Here is a 21,368-nt window from a genome sequence, read left to right on the forward strand (position 1 = left end):
GAGTTAGGTTGGACCTGAGGAGGAAGCTGTGCAGAAGCAGAGTGGTGAGACACTGGCACAGGCTGCCCAGGGCTGTGCTTGAGGCCCTGTCCCTGCAGACCTTCAAGCTCAGCCTTGCTGTGTCCCTGTGCAGCCTGCTCCAGCTGGAGGTGTCCCTGCTGAGTGCAGGGGAGTGGACAAGATAACCTTGGAGAGTCCCTTCTAACCCAATGCAGTCTGTGAATCTGAAAAGCCCTGAGAGCTCCACATCTGAACAGCAGATGCAGATCTCTTCTGTTTCAAGAGGAGCTTTGTTCACAATCAGCCAAGTGTCTATTACGGGTGTAGGAAAAAAAAAGAGAGCAACAGCCAGGGAACAAACAGCTTTTCCTGGGTGAGAAAAGTAGGACATGGCTGGAGTCATTCTCTTCCCAGACTTTAGGTGCTTTTGTTCTCCTCTCTTTCTTCTCCAAACCCTTCCATAAATAGACAAACTGAGCTGTTCTTCTGCTTCCAAATAGGAGAATCCCACCCCCAGCTTGCTCTCTGTCCCTGCAATCTGCCTGCACTCTCCATTGAGTGTCCTGTGTTTGACACTCTCAATGATATCTTTTCTTTCAACATCAGCACCATGAAAAAGCCCCAGATAAAGGCTGGGAACCAACTGGTAGTGCCAGCTCGGGTCAGGTCAAAGTGCCCTACAGGCTATATGGCTTCAGGAGAAGGCTCTCTGTGAGCTTCCTCTGACTCACAGGATTCTAAGGCAAGGGGTCTCTCCTACAGCAGCTCTGTGTAACCCAGCAAGGTCACAGAGAGCTGCTCAGCCTGGCCTGAGCCCCAAAGCACAGCCAGGATTCACAACAGCACAAATTCACAGACTCACAGTTTGTGTTGGGCTGGGAGGGACCCTGCAAGGGCATCTTGCATACTCCATGCACTCAGTCCCTCCCCAGCCTGCCTGACCTACTCTAGGTGATCCTGCTTTGGCAGGGGCTTAGGCTAGATGATCTTTCAAGGTCCTTTCCAACCCCTACATTCTGTGATTCCTGTGTGTCCCCTTCAGATATTGAAATGCAGCTCTAAGGTCTGCCTGGAGCCTTCTCTTCTCCAGGCTGAACAGCCACAACTCTCTCAGCCTGTCCCCACAGCAGAGGTTCTCCAGCCTTCTGAGCATCTCTGTGGCCTCCCCTGGACTCTCCCCAGCAGCTCCAGGTCTCTCTTGTGTTGGGGTCCCCAGAACTGGCCCCAGCCCTGCAGATGAGGTCTCAGCAGAGCAGAGCAGAGAAGAGCAGAGGGGCAGGATCCCCTTTCTTAACCTGCTGCCTTTTCACTGTTGTGTTGACTACACCAATGTCAGGGGGATAAGATGAGTAAGCAGCACTGAGCTGCACTCTATTTTCCATGGCAGCTCCCTGCACACAGTGGTTTTCTCCAGGAGGGTTGATTTACTGTATGGTGTAACAGTGGCTTAAAGACAGCCCACAGCCCAAAAGCAAGATGAACACTCACCTGCCCTGTCAGGTGTCTGAAAATCATAGAATCACTGAATCACAGAATCACAGAATGCCAGGGGCTGGAAGGGACCTCCAAAGCCCATCCAGTCCAACCCCCCTGCCAGAGCAGGGTCACCTACAGCAGACCACACAGGAACAGGTTTCAAATATCTCCAGAGAGGGACACTTCACAGCACACCTGGGCAGCCTGTTCCAGGGTTCTGCCACCCTCACAGGGGAAAAAAATCCTCCTCTTACTTCACACAGGAATGCATCCATGTCTGTTTGGAAAGCCTCCAGAGAAGGAGACTCCACAACCTCTCTGGGCAGCCTGCTCCAGGGCTCTGTCACCCTCACTGTAAAGAAGTTTCTTCTCATGTTGAGGTGAAACCTTCTCTGTTCCAGTTTGTAGCTGTTGCTCCTTAGTTTACTGCTGCTGACCACCAAAAATAGATTGGCCCCAGGCACTTGACACCCATCCCTCAGATATCTGTACACATTGGTCAAGTCTCCTCTCAGCCTTCTCTTCTCCAGACTAAACAGCCCCAGGGCTCTCAGTCTCTTTCCTCAGGGGAGAAGCTCAAATCCTCCAGTAGTCTTCATGTCTCTCCATTGGACTCTCTCCAGCAGGTCCCTGTCTCTTATGAACTGGGGAGCCCAAAACTGGACACAGCATTCCAGGTGTGGTCTCAGCAGGACAGAGCAGAGGGGCAGGAGAACCTCCCTAGCCCTGCTGGCCACACTTTCCTTGCTGCAGCTCAGGAAGCCCTTGGCCCTCTTGGCCACAAGGGCACATTGCTGCCCCATGTAGAACTTGCTGCCCACCAGCACTCCAAAGTCTGTCTCCACGGAGCTGCTTTCCAGCAGGGCTGCCCCAACCTGTGCTGGTGCCTGCTGTTGTGCTTCCCCAGATGCAGGACTCTGCACTTGTCCTTGTTGAACTTCATGTGGTTTGCCTTGGCCCAGCTCTCAGCCTGTCCAGATCTGGTTGGATGGCAGCACAGCCTGAGGGCTGTCAGCCACTCACCTTTCCAATTTTGTATCCTCATCATCATTTTGTGAACTTGCTGTGGGTGCACTCTGTGCCCTCATCCAGATGTTGATAAAGATATTGAACAAAACTGGGCCCAGTACTGATTCCTGGGGAACAGCACTGGCTACAGTCTGCCTCAAACAGAGCTGCCAACTGCCCCTGGTGTGATACAGGCTGGAGTAAGCTAAGCCATGAAAGTCCAGGCCAGGCCCTGATCTGCCCCAGAAACTCATGGACTTTGGTAGTCACTTTTTCTACAGCTCATTCAGGAGCCATCTGGAAATAGCCAGGAGCTGGGGGAGGGTCAGTGGGATTTCAGGGTAGCTCCTGACAGCTCTGTGGGGTCACTTTGCAGTAGCTCAGAGCAAAAAATGTCACTCTGTTCAACTCTGGGGGTATCCTGAAAATGAAGGTGGAGCTGAGAATCAAGTTGGGAAAACAGACAGAAATAAAAAGGGAGCAAGAGAGTCCTGCAGCTGCTGGAGAGGGTCCAGAGGAGGCAATAGAGATACTCAGAGGGCAGGAGAGCCTCTGCAGTGGGGACAGGCTCAGGGAGCTGGGGCTGTTCAGTCTGGAGAAGAGAAAGCTGCAGGGAGACCTCAGAGCTGCATTTCAATATCTGAAGGGTACCTCCAGGCAGGATGGGGAGGGACTGTTCAGAAGGGCTTGGAGTGATAGGACAAGAGGCAACAGTTTGAAAGTGGAGCAGGGCAGAGTTAGGTTGGACCTGAGGAGGAAGTTGTGCAGAAGCAGAGTGGTGAGACACTGGCACAGGCTGCCCAGGGCTGTGCTTGAGGCCCTGTCCCTGCAGACCTTCAGGCTCAGCCTTGCTGTGTCCCTGTGCAGCCTGCTCTGGCTGGAGGTGTCCCTGCTGAGTGCAGGGTGGGGTGGACAAAATGACCTTTGAAGGTCCCTCCCAACCCAGTGCAATCTGTGACTCTGCGAAAAGGTCCTTATTGCAAAAAGCAAGTTGAGGCCCACTCAGGAAGCTTAAATGTCATTTACTTACAGTGAAAGTAAAGGTTATGCAAAGATCAGAAGGAAAAAAAAGATTTAAGAACATACAGGGACTTGCTGGTAGCCTCTCCAACATCTCCAGCAGCAGCAAGCAGGGTTCTCTGTTCACAGCTCTCTTTCCTTTCTCTTTCTTCAACCTTGCCTTGTCTGGTAGCAGTAATGCCTGGCTACAGAATCATAGAATCAGTCAGGGTTGGAAGGGACCACAAGGATCAGCCAGTTCCATCTGCCCTGCCATGCCCGTGGACACCCTACCCTAGAACAGGCTGCTCACAGCCTCAGCCAGCCTGGCCTTAAACACCTCCAGCCATGGGGCCTCAACCACTTCCCTGGGCAACCCATTCCAGCCTCTCACCACTCTCATGCTGAAGAACTTCCTCCTCATGTCCACTCAGGATTTCCCCACCTCCAGCTTTGCTCCATTCCCCCTAGTCCTGTCACTACCTGAGAGCCTAAAAAGTCCCTTCTCAGCTTGATATCTTGACCATGACATCTTGTCTTTTGGAAAGCCAAATCCCAACCTGCCTGCCTCACTCTGCTTGTTTGGGGCAGTGCCAAGCACAAATGCAGGCTGGGTGAGCAGTGGCTGGAGAGCAGCCTGCAGAAGAAGGCCTTGGGGGTGTCAGTTGGTGCACTGACCAATTGACACCCCCCAGGAGCCAGCACTGGTCACTGGCAGCACAGAGCCAGTTGTGTGCTGGCTGCAGCACAGGGAGGGGATTCTGCCCCTCTGCTCTGCTCAGACCTCACCTGCAGCACTGCCTCTAGTTCTGGTAAGCCCAGCACAAGAAGGACCTGGAGCTGCTGGAGGGGGTTCAGAGGAGGCCACAGAGATTCTCAGAGGGCTGGAAAACCTCTGACTGGGAGAGTTGTGGCTGTTCAGCCTGGAGATGAGAAGACTTCAGGGAGACCCTAGAGTCTTCTCTCCAGAACCTGAAGAAGTTACAAGCAAGCTGGGGAGGGACTTTTGGCAAGGGCTGGCAGTGATATGATGAAAAGAAATTACTTTGAGCTGAAAGAGGGGAGACTGAGGCTGGAAATGAGGAAGAAATTCTTGAGAATGAGAGTGGTGAGACACTGGCACAGGTTGCCCAGGGAAGTTGACTGCAGAGGGAAGTTACAGGCTTGTTGCTGGGCTCCCATCAATTTTTACCATGAAGGATGTCTGTTTGGAGAAAGCAAGCAAACATTTTAACACCTTCAGCACCCTCAGGAAGAACTCTGCTTATGTGACTGTTACTACTCTGCATGCTTACTTCCCACAGGAAATATGGGCTGTTTGAACAACAAGCCAGGCAGCAGTTTTCCACCCAAGAAATGTTACAGTTACACAGTCATTCAAGGCTGTTCAGCCTGAAGAAGGCTCCAAGAGTCCTCAGAGCTGCATTTCAATATCTGAAGGGTACCTCCAGGCAGGCTGGGGAGGGACTGTTCAGAAGGGCTTGGAGTGATAGGACAAGGAGCAATGGTTTGAAAGTGGAGCAGGGCAGAGTTAGGTTGGACCTGAGGAGGAAGTTGTGCACAAGGAGAGTGGTGAGACACTGGCACAGGCTGCCCAGGGCTGTGCTTGAGGCCCTGTCCCTGCAGACCTTCAAGCTCAGCCTTGCTGTATCCCTGTGCAGCCTGCTCTAGCTGGAGGTGTCCTGCTGAGTGTGGAGGGGGTGGACAAGATGCCCTTGGAGGGTCCCTGCCAGCCCAATGCAGTCTGTGAATGTGTGACCATTGGTTATCTGAATTTCTTGCTTTGCACCAGTCTTTTATTTTACTTCCAGCTGAGATACGTGTTCCTTCCTGGCACTCTAAAATATCCTTTTAAAGTGTTTTTCTACTGCATCAATCAAATCCATGAGGAAAAAAAAAAAACAACCAAAAATACCTGGAAAAATCCACCATGGCCATTTTTGGTTTGTTTTGAACTAGAGCAAGTTAGTTTTAGATTGGACATTAGGAAGAAGTTCTTTGCTATGAGGAAAAATCCACCACGGCCATTTTTTGTTTGTTTTGAACTAGAGAAGATTAGTTTTAGATTGGACATTAGGAAGAAGTTCTTTGCTATGAGGAAAACTCCACCATGGCTATTTTTGGTTTGTTTTGAACTAGAGAAGATTAGTTTTAGATTGGACATTAGGAAGAAGTTCTTTGCTATGATGAAAACTCCACCATGGCCATTTTTTTGTTTGTTTTGAACTAGAGCAAATTAGTTTTAGATTGGACATTAAGAAGAAGTTCTTTGCTATGAGGGTGGTGAGACCCTGGAACATATTGCCCAGAGAAGCTGTAGACCTGTTCTAGTGAGAGGTGTCCCTGCCTATGGCAGGGGGTTGGAACTAGATGCTCTTTGAGGTCCCTTCCCACCTAAACCATTCTATGATTCTGTGTCTCATCCCTGGGAATATTTATGACCACACTGGATGAGGCCTTGAACAGCCTATTCTAGTGGGAGGTGTCCCTGCCCATGGCAGGTGGGTTGGAGGAGATCCCTTCCTCTTCAAGCCCCTCTATGATTCTATGCTTGTCCCAAAGGTCCCTGACAGTCCCCAGCTATGCCTCCCTTCCAGCTCCATCTGGCAGACCTTCTGTCCATTTTCCCTCTTGTCTGTAGCTCCATACTGCAGTGTCCTTTTCCCTGGAATGTCCCTACTCTTTAGCTGCCCTCATATCTAACTGATCCCAGGCAGCTGCCAGGAGCCAGGCTAAAATCTCACCCATCCTTCCCCAGCTGTTTCCAGGTGGCTCACGAGGTGTAGCAAAAGTGAGCACCAATGTCCATCACTTTCTGGGTCAGATCAGGGTCTGGGTTGGGCTTTCAGTGCAGGAAATGTCCCAGGTAGTCAATGAAGGCCACCAAGGAACACTGCAGGGATCTGGTGTAGCTCAGGACAAACTGACCCCTAAATAAATCATACCCAGACATTCCTTTTGTTCTCAGTAAGCTTTCCTCCACTTCCTACCAACGACTTAGTGATGAAGTGTTGCATCTCAATTACTTCATTTCACACCTGCCTTCCTCTTTATATTGCTTGGTACTTTCTGCATCGAAGTTTGGGAGGCAGCTGAAGAGAAAGCAGCACAGCAAAGCAAAAGCTCGCAGGGCCGTTTGTCAGTGTCACTTAGAGTCAGGTTGTCTCTGCTGAATCAGAAAGCTGCCCAGTGATTTATGGCTCTTTGGACAGAGCTTTCCTCAGCTTACACACTCGGGGAATAATAGAATAGTTAAGGTTGGAGAAGCTCTCTAAGGTCGCACTGGGTTAGAAGGGACCCTGCAAGGGCATCTCAGCAGAGACGTCTCCAGCTGGAGCAGGCTGCACAGGGACACAGCAAGGCTAAGCTTGAAGGTCTGCAGGGACAGGGCCTCAAGCACAGCCCTGGGCAGCCTGTGCCAGTGTCTCACCACTCTCCTTGTGCACAACTTCCTCCTGCGGTCCAACCTAACTCTGCCCTGTTCCACTTTCACACCACTATCCTTGTCCTATCACTCCAAGCCCTTCTGAACAGTCCCTCCCCATCCTGCCTGGAGGTCCTCTTCAGATATTGAAATGTTGCTCTGAGGTCCTCCTGGAGCCTTCTCCTCTCCAGGCTGAACAGACCCAACTCTCCCAGCCTGTTCCTATAGCAGAGCTTCCTCAGCCTTCTGATTATCTTTGTGGCCTCCTCTGGACCCACACCATCAGGTGTGTTGGGAGCTCCATATCTGGACACAATACTCCTGGTGAGGTCTTGCAAAGCTCTTCAGTCTTTGTTGTACTCAGCTCTGTTGTGCCTACTAACAACACATTTGTGGGCTGTAAGTAGGTAGCATTAATCTCTTTTCAGAGCTGAGCAAAGGAGAACTATTTCCTTTCAAGGTCCGCTGTAGGATGTTGCTGAGTTTCCAGGGTTGGTGATAACTGAGATACATTCAAACCAAAGCTCTTGTTACTTCACCCAGACGTTTTTGGCTTCCAACAGGCCTTGGTAGAGAAAAGTAAATGTGATGGTTTGGGAGTTCCTCACCCCCCACTCTTATGAAATCACCCAGACTACACTCAGCCAGCTGGAAGTTAAGAAATGAAGCTTTATATTCACAGCTTAGCACAACAGACAAGCAGGTATTTATGATATTTACAGCTATATACAGAGATATACAAGTTGAAAGTCATGCAGAAACACAACAACCCTCCCAGAAACCAGAGTCCCCAAGAGCCTGGAGAAGAGGAGGCTCAGGGGTGATCTCATTGCTGTCTACAACTATCTGAAGGGAGGTTGTAGCCAGGTGGGGTTGGTCTCTTCTGCCAGGCAACCAGCAAGAGAGCAAGGGGACACAGTCTCAAGTTGTGTCAGGGGAGGTCTAGACTGGATGTTAGGCACTCTTCTTGCCAGAGAGAGTGATTGGCATTGGAATGGGCTGCCCAGGGAGGTGGTGGAGTCGCTGTCCCTGGAGGTGTTGAAGCAAAGCCTGGATGGGGCACTTAGTGCCATGGTCTGGATGATTGGATAGGCCTGGATGCTAGGTTGGACTGGATGATCTTGGAGGTCTCTTCCAACCTGGTTGATTCTATGATTCAACCACTCTTCCAACTTCTTTCCACCCCTCTACCTTATTCCCGAGTATACTTTATGTGCAAGGTGAGGTCAGAGGACTGGCGAGGGGGGTGAGAAAGCAGAAGGACTAGTTACGCAGAAGCAGCAGCCCAGGGCACCCCCTGTGACAGACACACACACACTGACTCTCCCACTCTGTCCTAGCTAAGTTTTGTGTGCATCTCAGTAAGCCTATGAGTGAAGTAGACACCACCACTGTTTCCTTTTCACAGCCTAGAATCTAATTCCTCTCATTAAAACAGTCCAGTTTGCCTCCAAAGCAGCACAGCAGACAATAACGTTGTTGCAGTGATGTTGCTCTGAGCTATGCTGGGAACAAGAGCCTGACTTTTCTGGGAAGGCAGCTGCCCAGGTTAGGAGCTCTTTTCTGAGCTTTAAGTTTTTCTTCTCAGTAAAGGTCAAATCTCCACAGCTATTCCCTTAGAGATATCAATTAGCCAAAACAGAGGTGGATTGGAGCCAGATGCTAAGCACTAATTTCTGCTCATGTGGTTTATTGACTGTAGGAGGGAGCCTGTTGATTTACAGGAGGGTAGTTAAAAGGAAATCCAGCTCTTAACGAGGAGCTCTAGAGCAAGGAGTTAGGCATCAGGATCTTATGAGCTGCGAGGGAGGGTGAAGCCTTCAGGTAATTAAGAACAGCTGAAGTCGGTGAGTTAATGAGGCACCTGCTCCTGCTGAGCTGCTCTGGCTCCAGAAGCTTCAGTGGGACTGGGAGCAGTTGGTCTTAGGCTGGCTGTTTTGCTGGAGACAGGATCATTTGGTGTGCCAGCAAAGCCTTAGCACTTGCTCCTCATCACTTTTTGTCTTGTTTTGCTGATATTTCAACGCTCAAGATGGTAACAACAGGCAGCTTTGGCTGCCCTGGCTTTGAGGGGAGTGAAAGGATGCTTCCAGAGTGGAAATCCTGCAGGTGAGTGTGTTGCTGTTGTTTCCTTGGGCTGGTAAGCTGGTCAAGGCTGAAACTGGGCTGGGCATCTGGAAGAGAGGCTGTTTCTTCCAAATGGATGACAGAGGAAGTGAGTAGGTTACCTAATGTGACTCCTGCCTGCCAGAAGGATGATCCAGGGAACTGCAGGGCTGTCAGCGTGACCTGGGTGCCAGGAAAGGCTATGGAGCAGGTTCAGTCAGCAGGGGCTTATGAAAGGCAGGTCCTGCCTGACTGTCTGATCTCCTAAGATTAGGTGAACTGCCTGGCGGATGAAGACTGTGAGCATTGTTTAGCCCCACTTTAGTAAAGCCTTTGGCTGTCTTCTGTAGCATTCTTCTTCAGAAACTCCTGGCACAAGGCTTGGCTCAGTGCCCTCTGCCTTGGATAAGAAACTGGCTGATGGCTGGGCTCAGGGAGTGGTGGGAATGGAGCTGAACCTGGCTGGACCCAGTCACCAGTGGTGGCCCCCAGGACTCAGTGCTGGGGTCTGTCCTCTTTAATGTCTTCATCAATATGCTGGATGAGGGCATTGAGGCACCCTCAGTAGGTTTGCAGATGGCATCAGGCAGGGTGGCTGTGTTCATCTGCTGGAGGTTAGGGATGCTTTGCAGCAGGACCTGGGCAACAAGGCCAAGTGCCATGTCCTGCTCCTGGGTCACAACAACCCCATGGGGAGCTCCAGACCTGGGGATGTGTGGTTGGAAAGCTGAGACTTGGAGAGGGAGCTGGGGGTATTGGTTGGCAGTCAGTGACCATGAGCTAGCAGTGCCCATGTGGCCAAGAAAGCCAATGGCAGCCTGGCTAGGGTCAGAAGCAGGGTGGGGCACTCAGCCAGAGCTGCACAGGCTGCAGAGCTGGGCAGAGGGAAACTTAAGAAGTTCAACAAGGGCAATTTCAGGGTCCTGCAGCTGGAGAGAGGAACAAGCCCATGGATCAGGACAGGTGAGGGGTGGAGCTGCTGGAATGGAGCTCTCTGGAGAAGAGTTTGGGAGTCCTGGTGGAGAAGCAGTTCCCCATGAGCCAGCAAGGTGCTATTATGGCCAAGAAGGCCAATGGCATCCTGGTGTGCACCAAGAGGAATGTGGCCAGCAGATTGAGACAGGTTCTCCTCCTGCTCCATTTAGCCCTGCTGGGGCCAAACCTGGAGTACTGTGTCCAGCTCTGGGCTCCTCAGCTCAAGAAAGACAGGAATCTGCTGGAGAGAGTCCTCAGTCTTGGCAGTTAGAGACTGGTTGGAGAGGGTGATCTCGAAGGGCTTTTCCAACTGAAGTGAGTCTGTGATTCTCTTCTATGCCTCTCAGAGTGATGGGAGGCCAGACTTGCTGTTGCTGTCCTACAGCTTGCATCTCATGCCTGTCTTCTGCTGTAAAGGAAAAGATTGCTCCAGACTTGCATGGCTTGGAAGCCAGAAAGCCTGCAGCTGATGCCTGTCAGCAGCTGCAGTGGATGTTTGGTATCTTTACCAGTTTCACTTCTCAGGAAGCTCTTTCAAGCCATTCTGCTGAACTTGCAGGAGGCCTGCAGGGCTCTGAAGCACTGCAGTGCATCCTTTCATAAGGCCAAATAAGAAGGATCTTTAGTTCTCCATTATATGAATTTCATTTTTTATTTCTTTGATTGCCCAAGTTCAGGTTTACTGGAGAAACCTTTTTACTTCTTGCTTGGGATCCTGAATTTACTCCCCCCAGCACTTCAGAAATATGTGATATAGAGGAAAATCAATAGCCATGGGTTCATAAAAAAGAAATAGGCCATCTAAAGAGAATTTTTCCCCCTCAAATCTTCCTGTGAAATGAGTGTCCTATTTCCTGGAAGCTAAATACAGAGATGTGCATCGAGTGCTGATGAGCAAATCCTTTTTTTTCTAAGTGCAAATACTAAGGACAGATCTTGAGCAACCTGTTCTAGTGGGAGGTGTCCCTGCCCGTAGCCAGGGTGGGGTTAGAACTGATGATCTTGGGTCCCTTCCAACCTAAACTCTTCCATGGATCTTCAGAAACTCTCTAGGGGTTCAGTGAAGGTCTTATCACAGAATGTCAGGGGCTGGAAGGGGCCTCCAAAGCTCATCCAGTCCAACTCCCCTGCCAGAGCAGGATCTCCTATAGCAGATCACACAGGAACACATCCAGGTGGGGTTTGAATAGCTCCAGAGAGGGAGACTCCACAACCCCCCTGGGCAGCCTGCTCCAATGTTCTGTCACCCTCACAGGGAAAAAAATCCTCAGGTTTCCATGAACCTTCCTATGCCTCAGCTTCCACCCAGTGCCCCTTGTCCTGGCACTGGGCATCACCCAGCAGAGCCTGGCTCCAGCCTCCTGCCACTCACCTTTGCATCTTTATAAACATTGATGAGGTCACTTCTCAGGCTCCTCTTCTCCAAGCCTCAGCTCCTGAGGCTCTCTTTGTAAGGAAGATCTTCCACTCCCTTCATCATCTTTGTGGCTCTGCACTGGACTCTCTCAAGCAGTTCTCTGAGGTCCTTCTTGAACTGGAGGCCCCAGAACTGGACCCAGTACTCCAGATATGGCCTCACCAGAACAGAGTAGAGGGGCAGGAGAACCTCTCTCGACCTACTAGCTTCAGCTCTTCTAGTCCACTCCAGAATAACATTGGCCCTCCTGGCCACCAGAGCACATTGCTGGCTTATGGTCAACCTCCCATCAACTAGGACCCCCAGGTCCTGTTCCCCTTTTCTGCCCAGACAGGGCTGGAAAGGCTCCAGAGAAGGAGACTCCACAACCTCTCTGGACAGCCTGTGCCAGGGCTTTGGGAACCTTACAGTCAAGAAGTTCTTCCTCCCATTGAGGTGGAGCTTCCTGTGCTGCAGTTTCCATCTATTGCCCCTTGTGCTGTCACAGGGCACAACTGAGCAGAGTTTGTCTCCTCCCTCTTGACCCCCAGCCCACAGATACTTATAAACATTGATTAGATCCTCTCTGTCTTCACCAGAACAAACAGCCCCAGGTCCCTCAGTCCCTCCTCATAGGGTAGAGTCCCTTCATCATCTCTGTAGCTCTCCCTTGGACTCTCTCCAACAGATCCCTGTCTTTCCTGAAGTGGGGAGCCCAGAATTGGATGCAGTATTCCAGGTGGGGCCTCACCAGGACAGAGTAGAGGGGAGGAGAACCTCCCTGGATCTGCTGCCCACACTTCCTAATGCCCCCAGGGCTCATTGCGGTCCATGCAGAACTTGCTGCCCACCAGCACTCCCAGGTCCTTCTCCACCGGGCTGCTCCCCAGCCTATCACCCCCCAAACTGGTGCAGTTTGTTTTCCCTTCCCATGTGCAGGACTCTGTTCTTATCCTTGCTGAATCTCATTGGGTTCCTCTCTGCCCAGCTCTTGGTTTGTGCAAGTCTCACTGAAGGGCCTCACAGTCTCCAAGGGTCTCAGCCAAGGGACTCTTGACAAGGTCTTGTAATGACAGGATGAGGAGCAATGGGTTTGAACTGGCAGAGGGGAGATTGAAACTGGATGTTGGGAAGAAGCTCTTCACAGTGAAGGTGGTGAGACCCTGGCACAGGTTGCCCAGGGAGGTTGTGGATCACGTACTGTGATTCTGTGATCCACAACCTCCCTGTAGGTGTTCAAGGCCAGGTTGGATGAGGTCTTGAATGACCTATTCTAGAGGGAGTTGTCCCTGCCTATGGCAAGGAGTTGGAACTGGATGAGCTTTGATGTCCCTTCCAACCTAAACCTTTCTATTACTCTGTGTGTCTGCTATGTTTGGTGTCTTGTGCTAGAGAGGAGACTCAGGTCCTTAGCACTTTCTGTCAGCACACAGCTAAGCTTGTTGTATATCATCCATCCAGGCCTGATTAAATGGCTCTTCTCTACCTGTCCCAGAAGGCCATAAATAACAGTAAACTCAGGCAAGTTCCTTGCTTTGGGACATGTCCTTGAAAAGATGGAGGAGATTTATTTATTTTTGTCTCTTTAAGCTCTGCTGATTGAATTCTTCAGTCTCAGTGCTATGGGGACAGGCTGGGAGAGCTGGGGCTGTTCAGCCTGGAGGGCAGAAGGCTCCAGGGATTACCTAAAGCAGCCTTCCAGTATCTGAAGGGGGCTACAGCAGAGCTGAGGAAGGACTTTTGACAAGGGTTTGCAGTGACAGGACAAGGGGGGATGGACTGAAGCTTGAGGAGGGCAGATTGAGACTGGACTTGGTGATCCTGAGGGTCTTTTCCAACTCAGATGTTTCTGTGATTCTGTGAAATTAGGAAGAAATTCTTTTCAGTGAGAGCAATGAGACAGTGGCACAGGTTGCCTGGGGAGGCTGTGGATGTCCCCTCCTTGGAGGTGTTGTTGAAGGTCAGGTTGGATGAGGCTTTGAGCACCCTGGGCTGGTGGGAGATGTCCCTGCCTGTGGCAGGGGGTTGGAACTGGATGACCTTCGAGGTCCCTGTCAATCCAAACCATTCTATGAAATGTATGAATGCTCTTTTCATGCTGGGGAGATGTGGGGAGTGGGTAAGTGGTTGGTATCTGCTGCAGAGAGAAAGCTCGAGAGGAAAGACCTCACTCTCCTTGGCAGTGCCTGTGTCTAATAGGAGCTGCAGGGCTGCCTTCCAGTGGGAATGAGGCAGGCTGTTACAGCTAACACCTAGGAGGTGGAATGGTGTAGATCTTTGGGAAGTACTGGCCTGGAAGTGGCTGGGCTTTCAGGGATCTAGAAACTTGCAAATCACTCAAGGTTGATCTCTCCTAAAGACTGGCTGGCCAGCTGCTTCTCCAGGCAGGAAAGCCAAGAATCAGTATGTCCCTTTGCCTTTTCTTTTGTGTTCATGCTGGTGCTTTGGCTTTCCTGCTGTTTGCTTTGTTGGTTTTTTGGGGGGGGGTTGTTTATTTTAATCCCATCACTGAAATTAATCTGGTGCCCAGATACCTGCTGGTACAGGTACAGAGAACTGCCCAGTAAACAGGAATGGCCAAGGTGCAGTGTCCACAGGTTATGTGGTTGAAGCCAAAGGCTTGACACTGTGCTGACCAAGATTGCAATGCCCCAGGGAAGCTCTCAGTGAGCAGATCTGTGCCTTGGTCTTTTCTTCAATGGCTCTTTAAAATATGGGTTTCCACTGGTCTGGAAAGAGGTGTCAGCTGCTCCTGCCTTGCAGTACTAGTGAGGAGCTAGGGGAGGGGGGGATAGTCCATGAGTTGAAGACTGAGGTGAGTGCAGCCCAGAAAGCAAATAGCAGCCTGAGCTGCATCAAGCACCAGGCCAGCAGGGTGAGAGAGGGGATTCTGCGCCTTTGCTTTGCTGAGACCTCACCTGCAGGGCAGATGCAGCAGTACCAAGCTGCAATGTACAGGCAGCAAAGGCAGGAGGAGATTTTGGAGGATGCTTCACTCCAAGTTGCTAGGTGTGGTTCAGAGTCCAGGCTGCATTGGCAGAGCTTTGATGTCAGCCTGCCCTGGCAAAGGCAGCACTGCCACTCCTCTGCATTTCCTCCTTAGAATAAGTATCCCTACGAGAACCGCATTTGAGCAAGGTTTGGGCAGCAAGACTTACTCACCTCTGGATGCTTCCTCATGGGGGTGCTGGTGGGTGAGGAGCTGGGCAGGAGCCAGCAATGGGCACTGACAGCCCAGAAGGGCAAGGGCAGCCTGAGCTGCATCCAAAGCAGCGTGGCCAGAGATGGAGAGAGGGGATCCTGCCCCTCTGCTCTGCTGAGACCTCACCTGCAGGGCTGGGGCCAGCTTTGGGGCCCCAAATGCAAGAGAGACCTGAAGCTGCTGGAGAGGGTCCAGAGGAGGCCACAGAGATGCTCAGAGGGCTGAAGAACCTCTGCTGTGGGGACAGGCTGAGAGAATTGGGGCTGTTCATCCTGGAGAAGAGAAGGCTTCAGGGAGACCTCAGAGTTGCATTTCAATATCTGAAGGGGACTTACAGGCAAGATGGGCAGAGAACTATTCAGAAAGGCTTGGAGTGACAGGACAAGAGGCGATGGTTTGAGAGTGCAGCAGGGCAGAGTTAGGTTGGACCTGAGGAGGAAGTTGTGCAGAAGCAGAGTGCTGAGACACTGGCACAGGCTGCCCAGGGCTGTGCTTGAGGCCCTGTCCCTGCAGATATTGAAGCTCAGCCTTGCTGTGTCCCTGTGCAGCCTGCTCTAGCTGGAGGTGTCCCTGCTGAGTGCAAGGGGGTGGACAAGATGCCCTTGGAGAGTCCCAACTTGAAGCAGTCTGAGAGTGCTAACAGGATCACTCTGGCTCACCTGCAGCAAGATAAGTCCTTGTAGTGCTTCCCAGAACAAATCTTCTGAGCATGGCTGCAGAGGAGCAGCATTCCCAGTGCCCTCCTGCTCCTCTGGTCAGAATCCCATCTTCTGCACAGCTCTCCTCCATCAAGGGCCAGTGCAAGCACAACAAGGGCAGGCTGCAAGCAAAGTTGGGAAGCGATGCATGAGGAGTGAGGAGCTTGCTGGAAGCTCGGACTAATGAGCTGGTCCTGTTAGCTGTCTTCAGAAAGCTCACACTGGCAAAACCTGCTCCTGAGGAAAAGTGGGGCAGCATTTTCAGTGCCCTGGGAGACTTTCAAAGCACAAAGTCATGTTTGCACATCCAAAACTGCAAATGTTTTGATGATCTCCAGATTAACTGAGGGATGTTTCAGCCTGATTTAATTTGTTCCTTGCTCTGCTGACAAATGCCAGGTTTCTGTGATGTGAGTGGGCACCTTTCATGCACTTGACACTAATTATCTGTAGGTAGCTGTGGGCAGTCCTGACTTCTGCTCCACTGTTGCCCCCCATGAGCTGGAAGGGCTCAGCCTGTTGTCTTGCCACAGAATGGCTGCTCTGAGGTGCCACCTGTCCTTCTGCCTCACTGACCTGGCTGTCCCATAGTTTTTTCTCTCAGTTTCCCACTCTTTTCCAAAGTTAAAGAACCCCCCAAAACAGAACAACTCACTCAACAGCTTATTCCCCAACATCTCTTCTCAGAGAGATGCTGGTTGCCTTGGTGTGATGGTTTGGGTGTTACCTGCCCCCCCATACTTAAGAAATAACCCAGACTAGACTCAGCTGAGATGAAAATTAGAGTGAAGCTTTATATTCACAGCTTAGTACAATATACAAACAGGTATTTACAATATCTACAGCTGCATACAGAAATATACAAGTTAAAAAGGTAATACAGAAATGCAATACCCTTCCCAGAAACCTGAGTCCCCAGGAGGGGCTCCCAACCACCCTTCCACCTCCTTTCCACCTCTCTAACTTATGCCTGACTTTGCCTTATGTTCAAGGTGAGTTTGGAGAATCAGCCAGGAGAGTTAGGAAGCAGAGGGATTAGTCACCAGGTTAGAGAAGCAATTCTGTTATCCATGTTTGTGTTCTTGTTTTTATACATCCCAGCAAGCCTGTGAGTGAAGTAGACATCACCATTGTTTCCTTTTCACAGCCCAGAATCTAATTCTTCTCTCTGAAATATCCCAGCTAGGCTCAAAATAGCACACTTGGTCAGACACAGTCCAACTTGGAGCTGGAGGAGCTTCTCAATGTTTCTTATATGAGCCACACCTGTAGCCTCCTTCCCCTGCTACCAAAACTTCACCAGACACAAACTCGTGGGGGCAAAGTGTTTTTAATCATTAGGACTCAGCTAACTGAGAGTGTGGTTAAGAAGACAAACTCCTTACAAGATGTACCTTGTCAGAGGCCAGGCACTGAAACTGCTTGAAATTATAAGCCTCATTCATAGACTTCTAGAATGGCTTGGGTTGACTTGGGTTGGAAGGGTCCTTAAAGATCATCCCACTGGACCAGGTTTTGTTGTAGTAGAGCAAGGAGTGGAAGATGTTAGCTCAATATCTTGAGATACTGAGATACAGATCTTGAGACTGCAATATCTTGGAGGAGCAGGCCTTGAGGGTGTCAGTTGGTGCCAAACTGCCCAGGAGCCAGCACTGGTTGCTGGCAGCCCAGAGCCAGCTGTGTGCTGGCTGCATCCAGAGCAGGGAGATCAGAAGCACAGGGAGGGGATTCCGCCCCTCTGCTCTGCTCAGACCTTACCTGCAGCACTGCCTCCAGTGCTGGTGTGCCCAGCAAGAGAGAGACATGGAGAGGGTCCAGAGGAGGCCACCAAGATGATGAGAGACCTGGAGAACCTCTGCTATTGGGACAGGGTTGAAAGAATTGGGCTGTTCAGCCTGTAGAAGAGAAGGCTCCAAGGAGACCTTAGAGTAGCTTTCCAGTACCTGAAGGGACTACAGGAGAGCTGGGGAGAGACTTTTGACAATGGCTTGTACTGACAGGATGAGAGGGAATGGATTGGAGCTCAAGGAGGGCAGATGGAGACTGGAGATGAAGAAGAAATTCTTAAGAGTGAGGGTGGGGAGACACTGACACAGGTTGCCCAGGGAGGCTGTGGCTGCCCCCTCCCTGAAGGTGTTTGAGGCCAGGCTGGATGATGCCTTGAACAGCCTGGGCTGGTGGGAGGTGTCCCTGCCCATGGCAGAGAGGTTGGAGTAGGGGATTGTCACTGCCTCATTCTCTCGTTGCCTGCGTTCTCCACCACTTGTGGCTGCCAGGAATCTGCAGATGCAATGACACACTCTGGATTGAAGCAGGTGCTCTTTGTTCCAGGCCTGTGCAAATGTAACACCCGTGCAGGACAGAGGACTGAAAGCATATGGCCAAAAAGGCTCCTGTCCCCTCGTGGTGACTCCTCTCACTCCACCATGCAAACGATGCAGTAGCCTAATTAAGGCGAGTTCAGTCCAGTCTTTTACATGCATCATGTCTTGGTTTTCCCCCGGGCCAGATGTCTCACTATCTTTTCCTCCCCTGGGGGAGGCATCCTGAAGCTGTGGGAATGAAGGTCAAAATGCTCATTATTATTGTTTCTTATATTGGATTCCCACAGGCAATCTCTGAGGTTCCTTCCAACCTGAGCCATTCTGGGGCCCTAGGCAGTCCTTAAGAGTTTAGGTAAGCTCTGAAGAAGAATTCTGTCTCTTCACAGTGTGCCAGTGCGAGCCTGGCACGTATTGGAGGACATCACACTCACTCCAGCTGCAGGGCACTGTGGTGATCAGGAATACTGGGAAAAGAAATAGTAAACAAGGCAGACATCCTTGATTAAAATCTAACACTTACTGCAAGATCAAGAGTTTATGTGCCAGGAGGAAATCAGCTCTTGCCCTCTGTTGAACTGCCTAATTTACCTAATGCTCCACCAATCTTCCAGTGCTGCTGATGTGATGGGAAACGTTTTGCAGGCTTTGAAGGGCTATGGAAGTGGCAATCCTGGGCCTTCCAATCTAATTCTGTAATAGGGATCAATAATGAAAGAGAAGCAGAAATGAATGTTGTGGAATTTGCAGGGAAGAGTTAGCCAAGCTTGGCCCCTTTCTGGAACTTACTGCAATTGGATGAAATAGCTGAAGATGAAAAATGAGGTTGTCAGCTGGGACCCAAGTGCTCTGCCACACTGTGACAGGTAAAATGGGTAAATAAACTTCTGATTAAATATCAAAGCGCAGTTTAACAGAGGGCAGTGATATTCTGACAGCTGGGCTGAAGCTCCTGACAAAGCAATTACTCATTTTCATTTCAGTTGTGATGGTGTTACCCTCCTCACCCCACCCCCAGTGAAATATCCACCCAGGCTTCTGGTGGTAGGAAAGCCCTGCAGAGGGACCTGGACAGGCTGGATAGGTGGGCAGAGGCCAACAGGATGAGATTTAATAAGGCCAAGTGCAGGGTTCTGCACTTTGGTCACAACAACCCCAAGCAGCGCTATAGGCTGGGGACAGAGTGGCTGAGAGCAGCCAGGAAAAAAGGGACCTGGGGGTACTGATAGATAGTAGCTAAAGATGAGCCAGCAGTGTGCCCAGGTGGCCAAGAGAGCCAATGGCATCCTGGCCTGCATCAGGAACAGTGTGGCCAGCAGGACAAGGGAGGTTATTCTTCCCCTGTACTCAGCACTGGTCAGGCCACACCTTGAGTACTGTGTCCAGTTCTGGGCTCCTCAATTCAAGAGAGATGTTGAGGTGCTGGAAGGTGTCCAGAGAAGAGCGACGAAGCTGGTGAGGGGCCTGGAACATAAACCCTATGAGGAGAGGCTGAGGGAGCTGGGGTTGTTTAGCCTGGAGAAGAGGAGGCTCAGGGGTGACCTCATTGCTGTCTACAACTACCTGAAGGGAGGCTGCAGCCAGGTGGAGTTGGTCTCTTCTCCCAGGCAACCAGTGACAGAACAAGGGGACACAGTCTCAAGTTGTGCCGGGGGAAGTACAGGCTGGATATTAGGAGGAAGTTCTTTGCAGAGAGAGTGATTGGTATTGGAATGGGCTGCCCAGGGAGGTGGTGGAGTAGCCATCCCTGGAGGTGTCCAAGCAAAGCCTGTCTGAGGCACTTAGTGCCATGGTCTAGTTGACTGGATAGGGCTGGGGGATAGATTGGACTGGATGAGGTTGGAGGTCTCTTCCAACCTGGTTGATTCTATGGTGCCATCAGCTTGGGCTATCACTGTGTGGAGACTCAGATGGAAATGCTGAGAGGGTAAATTTGTGTGTTTCAGTCAGAGAGCTGCTTGGGTCATTGAACTGTAGAATCAGAATGGTTTGGGTTGGAAAGGATCTTAAAATTCACCTAGGGTTGTGAAATCATCCTGCCATGGCCCAGGGCACCTTTCACTAGATCAGGGTAGCCAACCTGGCCTTAAGAACACTTGCAGCCACAACTTCTGTGAACAAGCTGTTTCAGTGGCTCACCACCACCGTCATGAAGAATTTCTTCCTAACAATTCAGTCCAAACCCTGGCTTCTCTCAGTTTCAAACTGTTGGCCCTTATCCTGTCACTACGTTCCCTGACAGTCACAGAATCAACCAGGTTGGAGAAGACCTTTGAGATTGAGTCCAACCTATCACCCAACACCTTCTAATTAAGCCATGGCACCAAGGGCCTCATCCAGCCTCCTCTTAAACATGTCCAGGGATGGGGACTCCACCACCTCTCCAGGCAGCTCACTCCAGTCACTCTTTCTGGGAAGAACTTCTTCCTGACATCCAGCCTGAACCTGCCCTGCTGCAGCTTGAGGCTGTGTCCTCTTGTTCTGTCCCTGGGTGCCTGAGAGAAGAGACCAACCCCCACCTCCTCACTTGTCTCTCCACATCTTTACTGTAGGCCCACTTCAAGTATTGGAAGGCTGCTATAAGTTGTCCCCAAGCCTAACAACCTCAACTTTCTCAGCCTGCCCTCATGTGGAAGGTGCTCCAATTCCTTAAGCATCTTTGTGAACCAATTCTGGCCCTACTGAAGCAGATGCATGTGTTTCTTCTGCTGAGGCCCCCAGAGGTGAGCACAGTACTTCAGGTGAGATCTTATGAGAGCTGAGTATAGGAGAAAAGAGCCTCCATCCGAGTCACAGAATGTCAGGGGCTGGAAGGGACCTCCACAGCTCATCCAGTCCCACTCCCCTGCCAGAGCAGCATCTCCTATAGCAGATTGCACAAGAACTCATCCAGGTGAGGTTTGAATATCTCCAGAGAGGGAGATTCCACAACCCCTCTGGGCAGCCTGCTCCAGAGTTCTATCACCCTTACAGGGAAAAAAGTCCTCCTCAGGTTTCCATGAAACTTCCTATGCCTCAGCTTCCACCCAGTGCTCCTTGTCCTGGCACTGGGCATCACCCAGCAGAGCCTCCTGGCACTCACCTTTGCATCTTTATAAAGATTAAGGTCACCTCTCAGGCTCCTCTTCTCCAAGCTCCATGCCCCGGGTCCCTCAGGCTCTCCTCATAGCAGAGATGTTCCATTGCCTTCATCATCTTTGTGGCTCTGCACTGGACTCTCTCCAGCAGTTCTCTGAGGTCCTTCTTGAACTGGAGGCCCCAGAACTGGACCCAGTACTCCAGATGTAGCCTCAGCAGGGCAGAGTGGAGGGGCAGGAGAACCTCTCTTGACCTACTAACCACAGCCCTTCTAATCCACTCCAGAATGGCCTGGCCACCAGAGCACATTGTTGGCTTGTGGTCAACCTCTCATCCACTAGGACCCCCAAATCCTTTTCCCCTTCACTGCCTTCCAGCAGGTCAGTCCCAAGCCTATACTGACCCCTGGGGTTGTTCTTTCCCAGGTGCCAGACTCTACACTTGTCCTTGTTAAATTTCATTCCATTTCTCCCTGCCCACCCCTCCAGCCTGGCCAAGTCTGGCTGAATGGCAGCACAGCCTTCTGGTGTGGCAGCCACTCCACACAGCTTGGTGCCATCAGCAAACCTGCTGACAGTGCCCTCTGTGCCCCCATCCAGGTCATTGGTGAATATATTGAACAGAACTGGTCCCAGTACTGATCCCTATGGGACTCCACTAGTCCCAGGCATCCAACTGGACTCCA

The 21,368-nt window shown here is 51.0% G+C and overlaps 1 long non-coding RNA gene across 3 annotated transcripts in view; it reads left to right on the top strand.

Moving 5' to 3' along the window:
- Positions 1–8,764: 8,764 nt before the first annotated feature.
- LOC135176843 (uncharacterized) overlaps positions 8,765–21,368 on the top strand; it is a 100,912-nt gene continuing 88,308 nt past the window's right edge. For all 3 annotated transcript variants that reach the window (XR_010302854.1, XR_010302857.1, XR_010302856.1), the window contains exon 1: positions 8,765–9,016. This is a non-coding gene — a long non-coding RNA (uncharacterized LOC135176843). The remainder of the gene's footprint in view (positions 9,017–21,368) is intronic.

This window comes from Pogoniulus pusillus, chromosome 7, assembly GCF_015220805.1.
Source record: "Pogoniulus pusillus isolate bPogPus1 chromosome 7, bPogPus1.pri, whole genome shotgun sequence".
NCBI classification, from domain to species: domain Eukaryota; kingdom Metazoa; phylum Chordata; class Aves; order Piciformes; family Lybiidae; genus Pogoniulus; species Pogoniulus pusillus.